At 42.3% G+C, this 8,920-nt stretch overlaps 1 protein-coding gene across 4 annotated transcripts in view; it reads left to right on the top strand.

The window, feature by feature from the left end:
* Positions 1-1,930: 1,930 nt before the first annotated feature.
* LOC120900079 overlaps positions 1,931-8,920 on the top strand; it is a 30,589-nt gene continuing 23,599 nt past the window's right edge. For 2 of the 4 annotated variants that reach the window (XM_040306641.1, XM_040306638.1), the window contains exons 1-2: positions 1,931-2,155; positions 4,370-5,064. The gene's annotated coding sequence lies outside the window, so the exon portion shown is untranslated. Of the gene's footprint in view, positions 2,156-2,245; positions 2,500-4,369; positions 5,065-8,920 lie in introns of those variants that run through there. The other 2 variants (XM_040306640.1, XM_040306639.1) reach the window with 2 other exon arrangements.

Below are 8,920 nucleotides of genomic sequence, written 5' to 3'. Positions count from 1 at the left end.
TTGGCTAAAAATCACGAGATTCGACTTACGCGAAAATTCGAGATACGCGGTATTTTGCGGCCGTTTTCGGTCCCCATTAACCGTGTATCTCGGGGACCGCCTGTATATACATCTAGGGTTTGAAGGAAAAAATCTCAATTTTTTTAATCATGGAACTACAAAACTCAGCCAAACTATCAAATCAATCTAAATAATCCAGCAAAAATCAAATGACAGCACGTACGTATCCGATGGAGCACTGCAGCAGCCCTAAGCGGTCGCGTCCCATATAACCAAGATACCGAAAACGCCACCAATTTCTTGTACTAAAAATTCAGTTCCATCAAACAAAGCTAAAAAACTATCAGTTTGGTGGGTTAAGCCACACGGCCACAGAAGCAGCCACTTCAATGTTGTTGAAGTTAGTTTTTTATGCACGGGCAATTTATTTGCTCAACATGTTTCTGTACTGAACTGTAATAAAATGTTATTTAATTGTGCAAAGGAAGCAATTAAACGTGTGTGTTTAAGTTGGTTTGTTGTAAAACATTCATGTGTAATATGTGTATATGTGTGTTTGTTTACTTGCGAGTGGACTCTTTCATTTCGCTGGTCAGTGCATAGTTTATAGACTAATAATATTGCGGAAGTTGAAGTGCAGTGATGTAAGTGAATGAATTTAATCAATCGAAGAGTTAAAATCCTGTTCAGCATATTGACCTTAGCCAACCCTTGACCAAACTTTTCCTCAAAGCATTTTTGGAAAAGGTGGGTTAAGGGTGGCCAAAATAAATACATCGGATCGGAACTGGCAGCTCCGATTGTTCTAAAATTTGGTTGGTTAACGACTGAATCGACCACCACAAACCCACGTGGGTTTGAAGTGGTTTTACAGTGGGTTAAGGACAATTTGGTAATTTGGGGTGGAGCCCCGAGAAAAAGAACTTGCCACCACTGAGAAGAAAATGTGCATCTTAGTCCTTCTTTGGCTTTGAATTCCTAGTACAATGTTCCTAGTGAAAGTGTTGTGTTTCGGAACGGGACGAACGTTTGATACACTTAAATAAAACGGCACAATCGGGCTCTTTATAAAACTTTTACTCTATTTACAACATTTATAAAACAACAACCATCCTAGTCCGCAGCCTGATACCGAGTCGCAGCGATCGCTGCCGAAGTCCTTCCCGGCCTTTTTGACATCACATGCTGTCAGTTACGTGACAGCATTGAGTCGCGGCTACACCTGCGCTACCTACACAACAGAAAGGATGCATATTCTCGTGACATGGAACTTTTATTTTACGCATTAGCTCTCTGCCCCCCCCCCCCTGAGTTTCGAATTTTAACCTACCGAAAACTACAGATATAATATTGGTGCTCCTACCGAAATCCGCCAAAATAATCTGGCCACATTGCAGGCAGGGAAGCCGAGGAGGTGCCGAAGCTGGCCGAACCTTTCAAAGTCGACGAACCTGTGAATGTCGACCATTTGACAGGCGTCAAGCAGAGTGCTAAATTTTGCAATTTAAAATAAAGTTTTATTAATTATTTTCAACAAAGAAATGGTTGAAAAATTCCTTTAATGATATTTAATTTTTTTTTTAAATTATTTACTCGAATGGAATTGTAAAATATACATAAAAATAACATTTAGCACAAATTGATCCGTACTAAAAACCGTGCGCGGCGTTTATAACGTCACGTTTCGTACTGTAAATTCGTTATTTCGTTGGATCTTTTGTAAGTTTAAAATTGTGTTTCTTATCCAACAATTCTGTATAATACACTATCAGTTTCATAAAGTTATCCACCTATTAACGTTTATCTGTCTATTGTTTCGCTACCTGCCAATAATTCTTCCCACCCAACCTGTCAACCTGCGCATTTCACGCGCCATGGCCACGGGGTCGCTCCCACCGTACGACGGGGTGACTGCAACGAAGAACAAAACTACTTTTTGTTGTTTTCCACTGAAGTCTCTCGCCCGACACATTCGTAGTTCTTTGGAAAACGCAGCGCCCTGTTGGCTCGTTCCGCGATCCCGTTTTTTTGCGTAAGCTCAGCTGCAACGGAGACGAAACCGAGAACAAACCGTGCAAAGCGGAACGCGAACGCGAGGAAGCGGAGAAATAGTTCCAATTTGTTTTTTCAACCACTTCGACATATACCGAACGAGGTAATAGAAATCGAGGGGCACCAGAATCGAAAGTGCTACTTGTCGTGGTCGTCGGATGCCATGGGCGAGAGGGATAGGGTGTGCGTGTGTGTGAGAACAAAACTTCCCATTCTGCTGCTGGTGCTGGTGCTGGTGCTGCTCCCATCAAAGCAACCATTTGGGGCTGAGTTTTGGTTTCGGGAGTGTCTTTTTCTGCTGCGAACGCGAAACGCGTAGGGGCGCTCGAAGAAAGTCGGCATCGAACTCAGGTCCGCTCCGAAGCAAAGTAACTAGCAAAATAGAAGAAAAAAGAATAAAAAACGGAATCCTTTCACTCCTGACCTCTCGCTCTCGCCGTGGAATGGGTATGTGTGCGTGTGTGTGTTTGTGTCAAGTGTGAAAAATTAGCTCCCCATTATCGCCACCAAAGCGGGATCGAGGAAGCGAAAAGTTTCCGTGCAATTGCGTCAAGAAAAGGAGTAGCAGCAGCAGCAGCAGTGCCAGAAACAAAAGCAGAAAAAAACAAGTAAAACGAGTGTCAGTGTGCGATGTGTGCCGTGTTCAGGAGTAGTGTAGTAGAGAACGCACACAACACTCCCTCGTTCGTGTCCGCAAAACAAAAGGGTTGTAGGTGTGCAGCGGATTTGCGCACAGGGTGGGGTGGTAGGGTGGGGCGAAGTCTTCTCCGTGAGAGGAAGAATATGTGTTTTTTTTTGTCCCTTCTACTACCACCACAACCACCCTACGGTTAAAAGTATTTCGTTGCTTCGTGTGTGTGTGTGTGTGTGTCTGTGCCGTGCGCGCGATGTATGTGTGTGGAGTTTTGTGTCGCACATCGGAACCGGAAAAAGGAAACGGACGTAACAGCAGGTGTAGGATGGGAATGTGAAAGACACCGGAGAACGGGGGTGGGGGGGGGTGGAGTCGTGCGGGAAGGAAGCGGGAATTGGCAGAAATGGCACGTAAATCACACACACACACATACACGCACGCGGCGATGCATTTCGGTGTGCAACTGTAGTACGAATGCAACTGTCCCCACTTCACACTTCTTCCCCTCACTCCTACCCGTATCGTTGGGGTTACGCTTTTTTTTTTGCGGTGCGCTGGTGGCCACTTACACTCACTCTGCAGTTAGAAGGGAAGTAAGGTTCAGGCAGTGTGAAAAATTTCAACTGTTTCTAACAAAACTCTTTCAAGCTGGTTTGAGCTGATTGGCACAACATGTGTAAAATAGTTCAATTACATTGATCATATCGAATTCGGCACCAAACGCAGGAAAAGGCAATTCTTATATAATCCTTGACTCTGGATAAATGAAGCTTTAAAGTAAAGAAATTGTTGCTTTATTTTGCTGATTATAAAAACACAATTGGTTTGGTAACGCAATTTATATAAGATAATCTTTTTTCTAGTTCATCAAACGATTAGAATTTGATACAGGATGGTAGAATAAAACATATTGGAAATATTGCTACATATGTTGAATGCCCTTTGCTCTTTGTAAACAAAATGTTATAGAAGGCACATGTGGATTTTTAGGGCAATTTGTCCCTTAACTTCAAATAGTTTATTCTATTTTCAACAATTTAAACAAACGTTTTGGAATTTAAACGTTAATATCAGTAGAAAGGCAGAGCAACGCTTATGCTCTTTACACTGTATGAAGTCTTTTATGAGTTCATGTGTTAGTTCATTCGAATAGTTGAAAATGCTTCACACGAAATTTGACACTTCAACAGAAAACAAAATATTTCTATAACATTTCGCATAATTGTGGCAGTTAAAAATTCACACAAACTCTCAAGCACAATGGCCTTGGTTGGTAGCTATCTTCATTTTGTTGAAGTTTGACACACCCGGAAGACTTACGTACGATGAGCAGTTTTTAAAAATTATTTATTCGATAAGAAGCATTTGAGTAGAACGGTTTGACACTTCCCCGTTTTCTGTGTGTTTGTGAACTTGAATAGGAAACAACCATGAACCGTGGACATCCTTAAACATTTAATCGATTCGGTTGCGCTTTTGATGGACCTATCAAGCCAGCCTTCTCCTCCTCTATCTCCTCTGCAGTCATCGTTAAAGATACAAGCCCAATATATTTCACTTTAAACCACCACCACCACCTGCTAAGAGTTATTACTCCCACGTGACTGATTAAACAAACGATCCTTTCGTTCTGCTCTCTAACACACTCACACAAAAATCTCGCCAATCCACCTCCATTTGCAGTGAGTGTCCGTGTGTCCTTCGCTCAACAATACGACCAGCTTCGTCTGCCGGCCACCGTGATGTTGTGAAGTTTGCGAAACCCAAGTGCGCGCGCCACGACAGGGTCAAGAAGGAAAAGCCCTGCAAAGTTACCGTAGCCTACCTCTGATGGTGGCAAGAAAATTGATCACAGCAACTCGTTCGTTTTGCGTTTGTGCCTGTGTACACACACCGAAAAAAAAGTGATACAAAATTTGATCGATTGAAGCAAGTGAAGCGCAAGCAATAACAAGTGCAAGTGTGTTTGTGTTTGGGTGTAAGTGTGCGCCCATGTGTAACAAATGATAACGCAAAGTGTTGCCACAATTTAACGACAACGACACGTGGAAGCGCTGCTGCCTTCATTTGCACACCCTTCTTTGTTTCTGTTTTTGCGCGCGAATCATCATATCGGAAATTTTGAATATTTAATTTTCATCAACGAAAAAAGAACCAAAAAAATTGCAAAAACGAAGGCAAATCTTCAAGAAAGGAATTCAGGAAGCACAACAACGCCCAAGAAGCTCATCAACACATCATCCGTCACCGGGATATCTTTACGTATATATATTTTTTATTTCGACCCGATTTTTACGATTTTTATCATTCCCCGACCCTTTGCTTGCTGCTGCCCCCCACCGGTCAGCAATAACGGTCCCTCGCAGTGATCAGTTCAGGTAAATTTTACGATAACATTTAGCCAACCTCACACACAACACTTTCTTACAACATTAGTTATTATATACGCTGCCAAAAGTCTGCCTCTCTTTTACTGAAGAGAGGAATCATATCTTTTATTGTTGGGCATTTAGCTGCCAAAACCTTATTTTAATAATGGCGCGACGGATCCCGATGGGGTTCGATCAACCGAACGATCATCCGATGCGTATGACAAGTCGTCGCTGTTACCATTAAACCACCACGCTGTCTCGACCTATGATACGTTTAAAATGCTATATATTTGAAAAATCTCTGTATGTGTAAAATTCGGCTTGGAATTTGAATTCGTTTCAACATAGTGCTTCATAAAAATATCCAAATTTGACGATAAAATCCCTATATCAAGGTTCTAAACTGCACGTCCGATCAATAATGATACTGAAAGTGTACAAATTTATCGATTTGTTTAGCTAAAAACAAAGGTAAAGTCTACATAATTTCCCTAAACACAGTGTTGCTATCAATATTAACGTCCATCCCTTTCCCAATCGAATGATCGATCATCTTATCGAGCCGGTGAGATATGTCATTTGTCTCGTACAAGTAGGTCAGTTTGCAAGTAGGTCGTTGAATGATGGAGGTAAAACAGAGAATGCAAATATTTGAAAGCCATCGAGACACACACACTCGTCATGAGCCTTTTTCTTGTGCTGTCTGATTGAGAGGATTCGAACACAAGAAAATAATAATTAAGAGACCACTTCGTCTCACAATCTCGTCGGTCTGTATTTGATCTTGTTTTTCCTTCCCACCAACTGGTTGATTTATGAATGGAAATAATTCATAAAATCCATCTTCCCCGTACAATCACGTATTTGTGGCGGCATATTTTCTGTGGACAATCGACAGTGTGGACGTAGTCCCCCACTCCCCCTGCTCCCAAACTTTTACTCGTACGTTCTTATCAGCCGGGGATTGATTATGCGCAAGTGGCTTAAAAAAGTATTAATTTAAAGAATTTGCCAGTGGCGGGCGGTACGCGACGATCTCGGCGGCTCTGGGCGCAATTTGTCTTGTGCATCAGGCGCGTTTCAGACGTGTTTTTGTGTGCGCACCGACTGCATACATCTCCTCTGCCTGCAGCTGGCACTGCATTGGGTTATGGTAGGTGCTGTGAGTGCTCGTGAATGCTGAGCGTGTTTGTTGTGTCTTTGAGCACGGGCATGATTCTGGTGCTATGTCTTATCGCGCACGATCGGCAAGGGTGATTGGAAATGGTCATTGACTGTTGTTGATGGACGTACTGCTTTTGCTTTTTAGTGGATTAAAAAGGTTTACATTTTCATGTCGCATAGTGCATTTGTTTGACATTTTAGCTTGTATATTTACGATTTAGTGCATCATTTTCATATTTGCTGCTTACATTACACATTATTAAATACATAAATACAAACCTAGCCAGAAATTTCTAACCTTCACCGAGGTGCGGCTTTTCTCGTTCCTCGTTGGCAGAACCGATCCGGTTTTGAAACATTCATTATTTTGCGATACATTTTTGGTGCCGCGTAATTATGCGTTAAAATAGCCGCACACATACACACACGCACAAGCACAACCTTCCTTATAAACAATTCTGCACGCGTGTACCGGGTGATGTATGTGCGATGCGAAAAGATCCGTTTAGCCCCCTGCAAGAAGGAGTAAAACCACATGCTTAATACACGCGCAGTATCTCTGTTACTCCTCCTGTGTAGAGGGAACGTTTGCGCCATTGTGACGGCTTTTCCCACGTAAACTACCCTAACAACAACCTCCGCCCCCGACCCGATTCGAACTAAAATCCGTTGTCGGGTTTTCGTGAGTCAAAATTTTTGCAAGGCCGTGCGATTCGTTCTGCTTTTTTTTGTTGGCTCGCTGGGGCGATGAGTGCGTGCTTGGGATTGCGGGAACGCCGCGGGTTTCCTTTTGCCTCCGAGGAGTTCAAGTGCTGTTCAAGACTAATTTTGATCTCTCTAAACCCGAACAGCATTGCGTGCCGTGTTCTGTGTGGTTATGTATATGTGTGTGCGTGTGTCTGGGACTGGTGTGCCGAAGACGACGTGACGTGCACTACCTTCTATTCTCGTTTTGGGGGTGTTTATGTAACAGGAATGATTATGAAAAAGTGACCTGGTTGCGCTTGATACGGTAGTCGTGTAGCAATATTCCAATCGCTTTTTGGGTTCTTCTGCTGTGCAGGGTGGGGTTGAGCATCTGCTCCAGGCTGTCGTGGGAGTTTGAGCGAACGAAGATTTATGATTAGCTAAAAATACCAAAACTATTTGCCAATGATTCAAAATATTTAACTTCAATAACTTTGCAAAGTGTCTTGATTACTGGTTTGAGCAGTTCTTTTTAACTTTCATAGCTAAATCAACGAATCTGTATGGTTATGATCGTACGTTCAGCACGGATGGCTCTATGGTGTCATGCATAAGGTACAGGGTTAACACGCGACAAGTCGTTAGTTCAATTCCAATCCACATCGGCGGATCGTGTAGCGGGTCATGTGTAGTGTGATGGCATGTAAAAGTCTCCTTATGTTGACAGACGATTTGACAGATGTCAACGAGATTTTAAGTATACAATAAGTCACTTTGTGTGTGTGTCACAGTAGGAGTTGTCAAATCATTCTTCAGCTATCAAAACAAGGCAAAATTCCCAAGACAATTTAGCATTTGAACTTTTATCTGTTATTGGGGCCCTCGAACGTCACTTTTGAACGTCACTTTTTGACAGGACGGGTGAAAACTTTGGCTCAAACAGGCTTTCTGGTAGCTTGACGATGACATAAAACACTGTTGAAATCTTCATTCAGAAGTAGAAGCGATAAAAATCAGCCTTCTAAATACATACACCTTGGGATAAGCCCACCTGTGTATTATACCCACTTTGATAGCTGCTCTAAAACACTGCTATACAATGCAAACAGCTGACAGGCTGAAACTTAAGCCTACGAAATTAAAACGAAAAGGGCCCCATTGATGGTAAATAGTTACAACAATTTTGCAATTTCATGTAAAAGTTATGTGTATTATAACAAAAAACCACGTTACTTCACGAGTTACATTCAACTATTAAATAAGTCAATATTATTTGCGCCTGTCTGCTAAGCAATCGGTTGCCTGATAACCCCAATTTGGTTCATTATTTTTACGCTACTGCGCACAAAGCTCAAACTTAATTTTTCTTTAAAAAAAAACTTCATGTTTTTTGCAATACAAACGCCCGACGAATTTAACGACGACATCACCAGCCGCCTTTCCTGCACATGCCTTTCCTTTCAGCAATCCGCTTAGCTTGTCCAAATGGCGATTGCTTTTTTGATGAAATGTGGATTAAACTTCGATTAAACGTGTCAAACCTAAAGCGCACACACACACACACACAAACAGCTCACTAAACGATCACACGCTGCTGCCGTCTTCAAAGTTGAACGGAATTGGAAACAGTTCGGTTGTTTTCCACCTCCTCCTTTGGCTAGCTCTAGGCGCACGAAGGAAGAGCCGCCCGTTTGGTGATGGAAAGCGTGCGGAAGAAAATTTGGGAAAACATTCCACCGGCCGCACACACACACACACACACCGAAACGGCGGATAAATGCGATTTTGTACGCTTTCATTCCGGTGGAAGTTTTCCGCTGGGAGGGTTTTTTTTCTCCTTTTTTGTGACTTATTTTTCACTTCTCTTTTTCCAATTTGATTTGTTGTCACCTTTGCCATTACATTCCATTTGCCTTTTTCCGCCCGCCAGTCAGATGGTGGAATGTGTATGTATGTGTGTTTGTGTATGTTTTGGAATTTGATGTCTGTTGATTTCTTAAATTGGAGACTT

The sequence above is a fragment of the Anopheles arabiensis genome, chromosome 3 (assembly GCF_016920715.1).
Source record: "Anopheles arabiensis isolate DONGOLA chromosome 3, AaraD3, whole genome shotgun sequence".
Taxonomy (NCBI): Eukaryota; Metazoa; Arthropoda; class Insecta; order Diptera; family Culicidae; genus Anopheles; species Anopheles arabiensis.
The sequence above is the reverse complement of the archived record's forward strand: the minus strand, read 5'-3'. Positions and strand labels throughout refer to the sequence as shown.